This window comes from Gadus macrocephalus, chromosome 5 (assembly GCF_031168955.1).
Source record: "Gadus macrocephalus chromosome 5, ASM3116895v1".
NCBI lineage: Eukaryota > Metazoa > Chordata > Actinopteri > Gadiformes > Gadidae > Gadus > Gadus macrocephalus.
The window spans coordinates 1946946-1960685 of NC_082386.1; the positions used below are offsets into that span (position 1 = coordinate 1946946).

The following is a 13740-nucleotide window of genomic DNA, read 5'->3' on the forward strand; positions in this document are numbered from 1 at the left end:
CTCGGGGTGCTAATGACGGAACAGTTTTTTGGACAGAGTTCACCAAAAGCAGATAACTCACCGGGTCCAGAGGCAATCCAAGTCTCAGTCAAAAACAGTAAATCCAGATCATGACCCGTGAAAAAGTCGTTGAGGATGAACGTCTTATTTGACACAGACCTGCAGTTAATCAGGGCCGCTTTCGCAGAAAACACAGAAACCTGTTGACAGCGAGTGAGTTCCAGAGGTCGGATGTTTTGGAGGTTCACTCCGCCGCTTCGGACGCGCAGTCTTGGTCGGGCCGGACTGGCGGGGATCTGCGTCCGGTATGGAGCGACGGACAGATGGCAGGAGTACCTGGGATCCCACGAACGCCGGGCCAGGTAGAGGTCACTGTGTCCTGCATAGACAGTGGAGAGCTGGCGAGTCCGAGATTGCGCGGGGGAGAAACTAATTTCTCTCCTGATTCTCACCCGGATGCCGCCGCGATTTCCCCTGTTCCTACGCCGTTTCTTACGGTAGCCAGCGCAACAGGGAAGCTGGTGGATACAATCCGCAGAAGGGTGGATGAATCTGGGATGACGTCTATTGAAGGGTGGAAGGGTGGATGAAGGGTGGATGAATCTGGGATGACGTCTGTTGTGTGGAGCAGGAGGACACTCAAGAGTTTGAGACTGAGCGCTTTTGATGCGCATCAATGTTTGGCGATCATAAGTCCATAATGCTGCATCGGAGTAACGCCAAAGAAACAGTAGAGAGAACACAAACAGATAACACAGATAGGACACCGACCGGACAGGTAGGAGCTGACGGCAGGCCGACAAACACACTGGCGCCATCTTGCCCCTCCGACACAGTCACACATGTGAGTTCTGGAGTTTAAATGCTCCCATGTGACCCCCTTCTTCCCGGACCTCCACTAGCTCCCTGTAATAGCTTGCATCAGATTCATGACGATGGTACCGGCATACAAGGCGGTCTACGGAACTGCCCCCACCTACATCCAAGCATTGGTTAGACCACACTCCCCAGCTCGAGCGCTCTGCTCACCTACCTCACCTGGACCCCTGGTACTGCCATCGCTAAGAACAAGCAAAGGTCGATAATCGAAGTCACAACTCTTCTCGGTTTTGGCACCGCAGTGGCTCCCTGCCAATGTCAGGATTGCGGAGTCTAGAGACTCTTCATGGCCTTCCCCCTTTTCTTTTCATATTGGCCATATTCCGCATATTAGTTATTCATTCCATTTTGTTTTTGGTGGGAATCGATTATTTCAAAGACTTATTTAAGATATGTTGAGAGGATACCCATTTTTGTATAACCCATTTAATTTCTTAACGCAATCTCTTAATTGATTTAAGAGATTGCAACGGAGGGTTGACCTAGTGTGTGTGATGATGAATGACTGTCTCTGCAGAGGCCAAACTTTTTTCAGGACTTCTATGCCAACTTTGAACACAGTAGGTACAAAACTTTTTTTTAAATAACATATGTGACCGAAATGTTTACTCTGTATGAATGCTCATTCATATACTGAGAGGTTCCAAATGCAACACAAATGCAAAAATGTTGTTAAATCGACATCTTAATCTAAATCAACATTTAATATCTAAACCCAAATGCTTAACCTCTTAAGACCCAATCGCCCACCGGTGGGCGATTTGGGTTTGTTGACGATATGTTTCCACTACGGAGCGGCATAACCCGCTTCAACTTTCATCATTACAGACATTCTATACGTCGTTAGAAAGGGTAGAATCTCCACAATTTATTCATCCGGTTGTTTTTTCTATAAATCATGAGCACAAAACCATCAATCATTGATATTTATCAGCATGGTAAACCGTAAATGCCAAAAAACAGAGCGACTCCCTACCTTTGAAGCAATCTGAGAATCGTAATATGTGTCCATTCCTCAATTATTTATATTCCAATTGTCCGTGAGAATCCACTGATCAAAAGCATCCAAATGGTTTTTCATAAAATAATTCCAGCTTGTGAATATCGTCGTGTAAAGTCAATTTGTTTACCATCTCCAAACTTTGTTCGTCAACTAACATCCAGACGTTCGCACTCGTATCGATATTTTCTCTACCGCCAGTATGGAGTTGTTGGGTATGCTTGTTTTCATCACTTTGCTGGCTACAAAATAAAAGTGTCCCCGTCTTTTTCTGTTCAGTTTTCACCCCGGTACAGCCCGTGAAGTAGATGGAGCGCTCCCAGTTCGAAGGGCCAATGGGCTTTGTTTACTTTGTTACGCGGCTTTAGTATAGGGACACCGTATTGGCTATTGATATATCAATCACTTGGGCTTCTAGCCAATGAGTTTACCTTTCCAACGCTGCCAGGCGTGTCCAGGTGTGATACGTATGAGCCGAGATATAAAGCTGCGTCAACACTGCGTCAAGCTAGCAATACAATCATTCTGTTTATGTACAGTTATTTCCTGTTGATTTGTGTAGTATGTAATATCATATATCGGTGTTTATTTGTTTTCTATGTAAATAACACCCCATTGAATTGCATTTATATAGTTCTTCATTATATTTGGTGACATTTGTGCATTGCATTGTGTTTGTAGGTCAATTCAGTCCAGTATATTCTGTCATTTTTCTATGATGGTTACTATCCGATAGTGTCTCATCACATGACAATATCTCAATATTGCCATTTCAAATGAATGTGTGAAAAAAATATGTTTTGAATCATGGAGAAAGGTTTTATAGTCACCAAAATGCTTCAGTAATGTTTCCAGTGTCACAGAAGTGAGTAAATGCATTTGGCACAATTTGGCCATTTGGAGACATTTTGGAGAGGTTTGTGCCGCCAGTGACAACACACCATAAAAACTCCATTAACTCCCAAAGGTTTAGGCCTAGAACTCCAAAATGTCTTCCAGGTGTAGTTGGCATGATGTAGAAGGTATTTGGCATATTGCCATATGCCTTACATAAAGCACATCCTAGTTATTGTAGTTCAATTATGACCTATTATTTTCGAAGACCAAAAAATTGCTTTAGAGCCATGTCTGAACTGATGTCATTTAGGTTGTGTGTATGATACATGCCAAATAAACATATCTACAGAAACTAGAGCTTGTCAGCTTTCAAATGAAGTATCATACATCCATCTAGGACTTAGGGTTACTGTGTTATAAGCTTTTCCATTTGGGTATGTGTATAGGTGAAAAAAACCAAAATATAAATCTTATAAATCTTAGCTTATAAATCTAAATCCAAATTTGAAATGCTGAATCTAAATATAAATCCTAAATCTTTACCCAAATAGTGACCGCCCCCTTTTTTATCAGCTCTGGTTTCTCATTTACCATTCATAATCTCAACTGACTTTTCGTAAAATCATTATAACCCTTTTAAACCCTGGAACAAAGCCAATCGTTCGTCAATGTAGTCGGGACCATAAAACATTTTATTCGGGGAAAAAAATAATTTGGGAAACAGAAGAAAAGGCGTATCGTACCCCTGGAGTACAAGACTGTAGCCTACCTTCTTTTTGTGAACGAGCGAAGGTACTCATCCCATAAATTCGCAATTACGACCCAATTGTTTAGCGCGTTTCTTGCATCTAATAACCCTTTCTCATTATGATATTGTTTATTTTGTTGATACAAGTGTGTGTTTGTAGGCTATAATATTTCATATAGTGAATAGCGTTACTCGATGTACGTTCCCTCTGCAATCACCCCATAACATAACTCGTTTTTAATATATGAGAATTCAGTATCGTATTCCAGTTACGTATTTACTCCACATTATTTATTCCTAGCTTTCATACTACCAAAATTACAAAAAAAAACACTGTTATATGTTACATGATATAGAATTGATTTTTATCATATATCTATATCAACATATTTTTCCACATGTACAGCTCCTTTCCCCTACAGTTCTTGCAACAGCCCTAACTTTACATTAATCTAAATCATAGTTGCTGTGGTAAGCGATCGAGTTCAGCGGCAGCAGTCATCTACTACTTGACTTTCGCGGGTAAGGGTAAACGTATCAGCTCCACCAGAGTGATAGATATAACAGAGTGGCGACACTTCCATTTGCAACATGGTCTCACAGGAATCCGTGAAATGACTACGGTCGGACCCTTAACTCGAAATCCGTGGCCACATCACGGAAACACGGCGATATCCGTGTGTGAGCCACGGAATAACTGTCATTTACTTGCATTGGAGCAAATTCCGTGGCCACATCACGGACAATTGAAGTGATTCCGTCAGACTACCCCGGGTTTTGAGTTAAGCCCCCGTGGTCGACTCACTCGTTGAAACGGGGATCCGTGTGTGAGCCACGGAACATCAGCGTCATTAACTTGCATTGGAGCGAATTCCGTGGCCACATCACGGAAATCGGCATGTTTCCGTGACGTGTCCACGGATTTCGAGTTAAGCGTCCGACCGTAGTCATTTCAGGGATTCCTGTGAGACCAGGTTGTACTGTAGATAGGGCAAGATACTCTTAGAAATTGATGTTTTGTACAGAAGCTACAAGCATATGTGTTTTGTGAAAGCATATCTATAAGTTCAGTGGTGGCAGTAATAAGACACACAGTTCAGTTATAAAGAGAAGTTTATTACAATAGGAGTGAAGTGTAGCTTTCATGTTGAGAAAAGAGGATGTAGTATATAGTGCCGCACACTTATACTGTTATGTTGATGTTAGTGATGTGTAGGCGGAGTGATACGTTTGGGGTGAGGTGGTCTAGTTCCTATTCTATGGCACTACATGTAATGCAGGCTACACGTGTGGTAATAAAGTAACGTTCTTGGAGTTCAACTCGAAATCCGTGGACACATCACGGAAACACGCCGATTTCCGTGATGTGGCCACGGAATTCGCTCCAATGCAAGTTAATGACGCTGATGTTCCGTGGCTCACACACGGATCCCCGTTTCAACGAGCGAGTCGACCACGGGGGCTTAACTCAAAACCCGGGGTAGTCTGACGGAATCACTTCAATTGTCCGTGATGTGGCCACGGAATTTGCTCCAATGCAAGTAAATGACACTGTTATTCCGTGGCTCACGCACGTATATCGGCGTGTTTCCGTGATGTGGCCACGGATTTCGAGTTAAAGGGACACTGTGTAAAAATTACTCCCATCTAGTGGTACAATTGTATATTGCATTCAAACTAATAGTGCTCGCTTGTCCAAAAACTACGGTGGGCAGTATGTGCCAAGAAGCTGTGATATGACACCTACTAGGCTACCTCATCGAGTCATTCGAGTGATGATGAGGTTCGTGGACAACTGGACAAATTAGATGGACAAATCAGATCAGGTTTATTGACCAAGCATTCTTACAGACAACGAACTTGACTCCAGCAGTTGTGGACTTTCCAACATGACAAATAACTATACAGATGATAAATAACAGTAGGTCATTTAATGTCAGATTACATAAAATGTCATAACATAAAAGTTCACATAGCCTTTGGTAGTCTTGGAGTTACCGATAATCAAAACAATAATTCCCATAATGCGTGCGGCTGAGCACGCATCCTAATCAACGCATTGTAACCCGTTGATTTCAACAATGTAACAGTATTCTAAATACCAACAATTTACATTGAAACTAACGGAATCAAATCAAAATCAAATCAAATCAAATTTATTGTCATTTTGTTGATTGAACAACAAAACGAGAAGGCGTTTCTCACGGATCAAGATCAACATACATTTCAAACAAACAAACAAACAAACGTCCCAATGATGAATAAATAAATAAATAATAAATAAAGTCCAGTGAGAAGATCTGGGACGCTGGTGCATTGAGCATCCTGACAGCTTGAGGTAGGAAGCTGTTCCGCAGCCTGGTGGTGGAGCATCTTAAGCTGCGATAGCGTTTCTTGGAGGGTAGGAGCTGAAAGAAGCTGTTCAGTTTGTTTACGTCCACCCCGTCTCTGCTGCTTCCTCCTCCGGGCAGTTGCGGGCACGGTGTCACAGTGTCCGTTAGTATCCTGTGTTTGCGTAGTATGTCCAGATGCCAGCGAATGCCAGTGATGTTACTCGCTCTCAATGTCCTAATGTTTAATATTGTTTCCCTGTCATAAACTACGTTCGTCGTAGGACGTCTCACACTCAAACATTCAATCTCAATCTCACAGATCTCAAGAGGGGCCGCTGCGACTGTGCGCGCCGCCAGTTAGTCGCCCGGCAACGAGTTTACTTCCTCGTCTCCTATCCTGTTCCTAATTCCTCCTCTCGATCTTCTTTTCCTCCGTATTGTCTTCTTTATCAGAGTTGTTGGTATGAAATCCAGTTGTTCGGGTGATAAATCAACTGTCTCGCAAGCGAGTTGAAGCTCCAGAAGGTCCGCTCTAGCCTATAAGTGCGTCTCGGTGGATTTGGATACGTGGTGACCACAGCAGAGAATAAACCTCCATAACTTGATGAAGAATGGCTTTTGAATTCCTCCAACGCATTTGACAGTATCCATAAGTCATAAGAATATTGTCACGATTTAAACTCGACAAAAATGTGAAAAAGTAAATTAAATATGTAATAAAGTAGCCTTTCAATGACGAGTCGCTCAAACATAGCGCCCCGCATCTCGTTGCCATGAAAAACCATGTTATACATGCTTTGCTTACACATCGTCGTTTTTTTGGCGACGATGATTCCTTCTCTTGTGGCGTGGCATAACTATGGTCTTTGAAAAAAATGCGGTGCATGTTCAAATTTGCCGGTAAAACTCGTCTCGCTAAACTAAGCTCTGTTCCACCGTCACGCTGGCTCAGAGTGAAAACGCGTTTGCAATTCCTGTACGACGTAGTGCTTTTTGACCCTCTCGGCAGCTCATAGACCGGAAGAAAATGGAAGCCTCCATGAAGCTTACCCGTCCTATGTAACCATATTGATATTAATATTAATTATTCTTCGCTCAGGAGGATAAGTGAGATTTTTGGCAGAGATAATTTTACACCAATGAGGACTTATTTATGAATGAATATGTTGATTTGAGGTAATAAATTACTCAAAATATTACATAGTGTCCCTTTAAGGGTCCGACCGTAGTCATTTCACAGATTCCTGTGAGACCATGTTGCAACAGTAACATGCATTTATACTCTCAGCTAGGAACAGGAAAATAACATTTCTCCCTTAACATTTATCTTTTACATGTATTAACAGTACCTTAAACATTTATCATTTGTTCAATTAACAATTCCTTTAACCTACACTTTTTTTATATATATATATATATATATATACAAAAAACAAACAGGATAGTTCAGTAAGGGAATGACAATTACCGCTGGTTCATCACAAAGTCAAAGTAAGTTTATATTCGATAACATGTGTGCATGTATGGAGCTGCTCATTGCATTTCGTTGTACTTGTACAATGACAATAAAGCTTTCTATCCTATTCTAAGTCCCTGTACCTCTCAGGTGGTCTAACAAGTCGTCCACATCTGGTCTGAGATGGCTGTGACGTAGATGAGAGCTCGATGTCATCACTGTCTGCTGTACCTGCATCTGGTATGCTGACTTGCTCATCATCTAATGAGTCTGTTTCTGAGTTCATTTGGGTGCTGTGTGTTGTTCTCCTCAGGTGGCGCCTGTTGCGCCTGTAGTGCTGACCAGAAGATGTCACTATGTCATAGGACCGTGGCTCGTCCCTCTGTGTAGTGACCACAGCTTGACGCCAACCTTGCGGTGTCTCGATGTGAACAGTACTCCCAGGGTGCAGCTCTGGAAGCCGCTTTGCTCCTCTGTTGTAGTACTGCTGCTGCCTTGTTTGCAGATTTTGGAGAGTGTACATCTTTAGGTACGGCAGGCTGGAGAATAGTGCTGGAGGTCGGTAGAGTGCTTCTAAGGACTCGGCCCATGAGCATCTGTGCTGGGGAGAACTCCATGCCTGTCACAGGTGTGTTTCTCAGGGTGAGAAGTGCGAGATGGGGGTCGGTGTTTGTCTGTTGTGCTTTCTTCAGCAAGTGTTTCACCGTCTTCACTGTTCGTTCTGCTAGTCCGTTTGATTGTGCATAACCCGGACTGGAATGAGTGAGTTTTATAATCTCTTTTGGTATTCCGTTAAGCGACAAGACCGATTTCATCTTATTGATGAGAGTGTGTGTTGTTTTGACTTTAATGTTCCGTACCTCTGGGTATTTTGAGAGGTAGTCCACTATCAGCAGAAATGACTGACCTTTTATTTCAAAGATGTCGGCTCCCACTTTAAGCCACGGAAGCTCAGGGATGTCGTGAGATTAGGGGCTCCTTCTGGTTGCTGGGCTGGAACTGCTGGCATGCTCCACACATCCGACCATCTGTTCTATGTCTCTCGTCATACCCGGCCAATACCAGTGTTTCCTGGCCAGTGCTTTAGTCTGCTGTATCCCTTGATGAGCTACATGCAGCCTCTGCAGCATCTCCGATCTCATGGTTGTTGGTAGGATTATCCTGTCTGCTGCAAACATTACTCCCTCTCTGTCAGCCACTGTGTGTCTGATTGGCCAATATTGAGTCTAATTGTTTTCTGTGTCGGGGCCAACCACGTCTGTGCGTGTCATGCAATAGCTGCAGTGTCTTGTCTTTCTTCGTTTCGCTCTTTAGCTGCTCTAGAGCCCCTGTACTCAAAGCGTCTGTTGGTTCCAAAGCATAAACAACTCTCTCATCTGTGACATCATCTGCAGCCATGTGTCGCTCGTGTAGTACAGCTCTTGAGAGTGTGTCTGCATTCAGTAGCTCTTTACCTGGTGTGTAGGTGACATTTAAGTCATATCGCTGTAGCTGAAGCAGCATTCTCTGCAGCCTAGAAGGAGCTGTTCCAAGTTGCTTTCTCAGGATGTTTTCCAATGGTTTGTGGTCTGACTGAACATTAACCCTCACCCCATATACATACTGGTCGAACTTCTTGACAGAGAAAACTATGGCTAAAAGCTCCTTCTCAATTTGTGCATAGTTCTTTTCTGTCTCTGTCAGTGCCCTTGACGCGTACGCTATTGGGTGGTCATCTTGTAAGAGGCACGCTCCTAGGCCGTCCTTAGACGCGTCAGCCTATATGACGAGCTGTTTCTGTGGGTCGAAGAATCTGAGCACAGGAGCATTTGTGAGAGCATCTTTCAGTTTTTTGACTGCTTCATCATGTTCGTGTTGCCACTGCCATATATTGTCCTTCCTGAGCAGCTGTCTCAGCGGCGCTGTTATGGTGGTTTCGCCTGGGATGTACTGCGCCAGGTATTTTGTCATGCCTAGCATCCGCTGTAGTCTCGCTTTGTCAGTGGGTGGAGGCATCTCAGCTATGGCTTTAACTTTTGCATCATCTACTTTCACGCCCTCTGAAGTGACGATGTGGCCCATATAGTTGACGCTGCTCACCTTGTACTGTACTTTCTCCTTGTTGAATTTCACATTTGCCTCTTTTGCCCTGGTCATCACTTTCTGTAGTATCTCATCATGTTCTTTTTCTGTAGCTGCAGCGATGATCATATCGTCAGCTATGATGTGTACTCCTTGTATGTCACCGAATGCTTCACAGTTGTGCTGTTGAAAAACTTCGCTGGTTGCCTTGAATCCAAACGGCAAACGTTTGAGCCTGTATCTCCCCCACGGTGTGTTAAATGTGCACAGCAGCGATGACTCTTTGTCAAGCTTTACGTACCAGTAGCCGTCCTTCTCATCCAGCACTGTGAATATCTTCTTCCCCGCAAGCTTGCATAAAACATCATCTGTTGTGGGGATGGAGTAGTGCTGTCTTAGCACTGCTTTGTTTAAATCAGTGGGGTCCAAGCAAACCCTTAATTTCTTCTTATCTTTCTTTTCTGTGACTACAAGGCTATTTACCCATGGTGTTGGCTCAGTCCCCTGTGCAATCACATCTGCTTGTAGCAGATCATCAAGAGTGTCTCTGAGTCTGTCCATCACGGCCAGTGGTATTTTTCTGCAGCCGTGTATGACTGGCGTAGCCTTGGGGTCTGTGTGGATGTGATATTCTCCGGCAAACTCCCCCAGACCTTCAAAGACGGGTGTTGGGTGTTGAGCTATCAGTTCCTCCTTTGTAGTTGGATGTTTCACGTCCAGGTTGTTGATGTCCAGCCTTTTTATCAGGTGCAAGTCTTCACAAGCATCTCCTCCTAGGATAGGTGTGGATGAGTGTCTTGATATGTAAAACGGCAGACTTGAATGAGCTTTGGGTGGGGAGCACGTGAGTGTGAGCAACCCCTCTGGCTTCAGCTTCATCCCTCCATAAGCCACCAGCACTGTTTTTGTAGGCTGTAGCTGCAGGTGTGCTCTCCTTTCACGTCTGGCCTTCCTTTTCATGGACTTATATCATGCACTGTTCTTCTATGCTGTACTTCACCCGACCCACACATCTTTGCTTAGTGGTTCTGTTTACCACAATTATGGCAAGAAACTCCATACGCTGGGCATTTTTTGGGCTGGTGTGATTGTCCACATTTAATGCATGTGTTCACCTGCCCACTGCTTTGTGTGTGTTGAAAAGATTGCTTTGATTCTTTATATCGTGGTTGACTGTCTTGTTTTTTTCTTATGCATCACATGTACAGATCTCTTTTGATTGGCTGCGCTCATTGCTTGTATCTGAGCTCTGGCGGCCTCTGCTGCACGGCAAGTGTCTATGGTCTTTTCTAATGTAAGGTTTGGCTCTCTTAAAAGTCTCTCTTTAAGACACTGGTCATCCATACTGAACACAATCTTGTCTCTGATCATTTCATTTTCCGAGGCGCCAAAGTCACAGTCCTTACTCTTTTGTCTGAGCTCTGTCACATATTTATCAATGGAGCCAGAGACTGTCATAGGGTGCGAAACTGGTACCTTTCAAACACTGTATTCTTCTTGGGCAGACAATAGGCTTCAAAAGCCATGAGGATATCATTCATAGTCTTTTCTTCAGGAAGGCTGAGTGTATTATACACATCGACAGCCTCCTCTCCTAGTGCGTGCAGTAAGATGGCAACTTTGATCTTCTCGACCTTACCCTCTGCACCACTCGCGGTAATGTCGATTTGGAAGCGCTGTTTCCATCTTCTCCAGTTTTCTCCCAGGTTGCCTGTCATCACTAGTGGCGATGGTAGTTTGAACTGCTCCATCGTACCGTCTCCTGTCGCTGCAGGTCTCCTTGCGTCTCCTACTCTTTGAGGGATGCTACCGCGCTAGCACAACTTTCAACTAGAAATCTCCGGTGTTATTCTACCTCCGTAAACTGACGAATTGGACCGACTTCTGACACCATGTTATAGTTCTCCATGACCGGGTGAATCTACAAACATGACGGACATCCATGGGCTTGTCTTTAACTCCAAGAACGTCACTTTATTACCACACGTGTAGTCTGCATTAAATGTAGTGCCATAGAACAGGAACTAGACCACCTCACCCCAAACGTATGACTCTGCCTACACATCACTAACATCAACATGACAGTATAAGTGTGCGGCACTATATACTACACCTCGGACACCAGCCTTCCAAGTTGCCGGTCTCGGAGCACTTATTGCGTTCCCGTTCGTCTTTGTGATTGTGTCATGAAATTGGCTAGTTGATGTTTATTGTTAGCTACATTAGACTCTTTAGCAAACCAGGGCCCTGTTTCCTGAAAGCATTGTTAGCCTAATTGGTTCGTGAAGTGCGTCGTACGAGCATTGTTCAGTTTTCACACCGTTTCCCGAAAGCCTCATTGGTAACGAACATTGTGAAAACGCTTGTAGCTAACGAGGACTCCAGGGGTAGGCCTACTCGTAGGGCGCTAAGAGCATTGTTAGCCCTACTATAGCCCATGGCATCACCAGCACGTATTGGATGCGCTTTATTAAAACACAATATTGCGCAATTTCGCAATACCCCCAAAACAGTGGTTACCGCCAATATATTAATCATAGACTACTGTTTGATTTAAACAGCAAAGACAGAGACATGTTAGTCAACAACATAATTTATTGCAGCAATTTAAAGTTCCAAAAATACATGCGCAGCCGAAATGTACCTATCAAACGCCACGTCACAAGGCAACCCTCTCACAAGGCATAAAATCAAATTATTCCATTGCTGTTTAGATTCAGCTTTATATATTCAACACTTTGCTCTTAAAGTACAATAACACTTAACCTAATTGTATGTAGCCTACCAAACCTCATGTGGGAGGTCGCTTTCGAGCTGCACTTGCTGTCTCCCCTCTGATTTTAATTCAACCACCACCCAGTGCCCGCATACAATAACGGCTATGGGCAGAGGTCCTTCACCCATACTTTCACCAAAGTCTGGAATGGCATTCCCCATCACATTAGAGCATTACAATCCATCACACAGTTCAAAAAAGCTTATAAACTGTTACTCCTCAACACATACACTTGCAAACTGATTTATATCACTGTCTTTAGCATATCTTTTTTTTATATATATCTTTAGCATTCATATTATTGCAGTCTATTCTTTTCGTAGGCTACTCTGCTGTTGGCCTTGATGGGGACATATTTTAACGCTTTTTAACCCCCCTTGCGACATTCCTGCGTCTCCGCAAGATCCATCGTGAGAATGATACAAGCGTGGATCCATCGTTATCGGGAAACGGGGCCCAGCTCGAAAACAAACACAACTTTACCTTGTATTGCACACACAGAGCAAGACCGTGCAATACATAAATTGGTGACCGGAATAAAGTAGCAATGTGATCTAGTGTTTAAGAGCATTTAAAATCGGCACTCAAATTACCTACGTGGTACATAAACAAAGAAACTATAGGCCTATTTCTTTCCCGTAGCAGACCGCAAATGAACTCGGTATAATCTCAGAATTCCGAGAAAGACCGACCAAACGGGGGCGTGCCTCCGTGAAGTACCGCAAGAAAGCTTGGAGATTTCCCCACTTGTAACTCGGAAGGCTGGTGTCAGAGGCATCTGGAACACACCTTTAAACCGACACAACGGTGCTAACCATATGACGCTAAAACACAGTCAAACAAATAATAACCAATATGGTTTTAGCCGTGAACGTGTGAGGCAATTTTTTAAACAGCTATAGGAATCTACGATATGGATAAAATTGTTGCTTCGCTTAGTGTCACGAGTCGTGGCTTACAGGTGATGTTAGACGAGATGCTGTGGAAGCTCAAAAAGCCCCCACCCAACTGGTTCTGCCTCCACTTTCCCCTCCTCCCTCCATCACCCTGCTGCTCAGTGGACACCCGAGGGTCTCGACCGTATCTCGTTCAAGATAGGGAGTGAACCATCCCTTCCGATCGACAAATAAAAAACGAGCAGGCGACATAAAGAGACGGGCTTTGTTTTGATCAGAAGACGGATAAATACGTGGATCTGGTGTACAGTCGCGAGAGATGCTGTCGGAGCACTGGTGTTGATGTGCGCACTGGTGTTGATATGCGCGGGTGAGTTGGTTCAGATTCCGTTTGTAGTCGGACACGCACTAGCCTTACGCACTAGCCGTACGCACAAGCCTCACGTACTAGCCTTACGCAATAGCTTTACGCACTAGCGGGGCATAAACCGGAGTGAGCATGGATCTGACGTGTCGGAGTGCTGTGAACAGGTAAGAAACACCATTATCACACACAATAACACAATACACACGGCGCTGAAGAAGGTCCACATCGACCGATCCACATGGGTTTTTTCTGCGCTCGTTGCGCACATCTTTAGGCTACAGACACGAATAGAAATACATATAAATTGACAAACTGTTGTCGTCCGTCTCAGCAAGGCGTAGTCCCTCTGTGGAAATATGGGAGGATGGCGTTTAACTTAACTTTTGT

The 13740-nt window shown here is 44.0% G+C and overlaps 1 protein-coding gene across 1 annotated transcript in view; it reads left to right on the top strand.

Annotated features, from left to right (window-relative positions):
* The first annotated feature begins 13100 nt into the window (after window positions 1-13100).
* lingo2b (leucine rich repeat and Ig domain containing 2b) overlaps window positions 13101-13740 on the top strand; it is a 31311-nt gene continuing 30671 nt past the window's right edge. The window contains exon 1 of the mRNA XM_060051145.1: window positions 13101-13517. The gene's annotated coding sequence lies outside the window, so the exon portion shown is untranslated. The remainder of the gene's footprint in view (window positions 13518-13740) is intronic.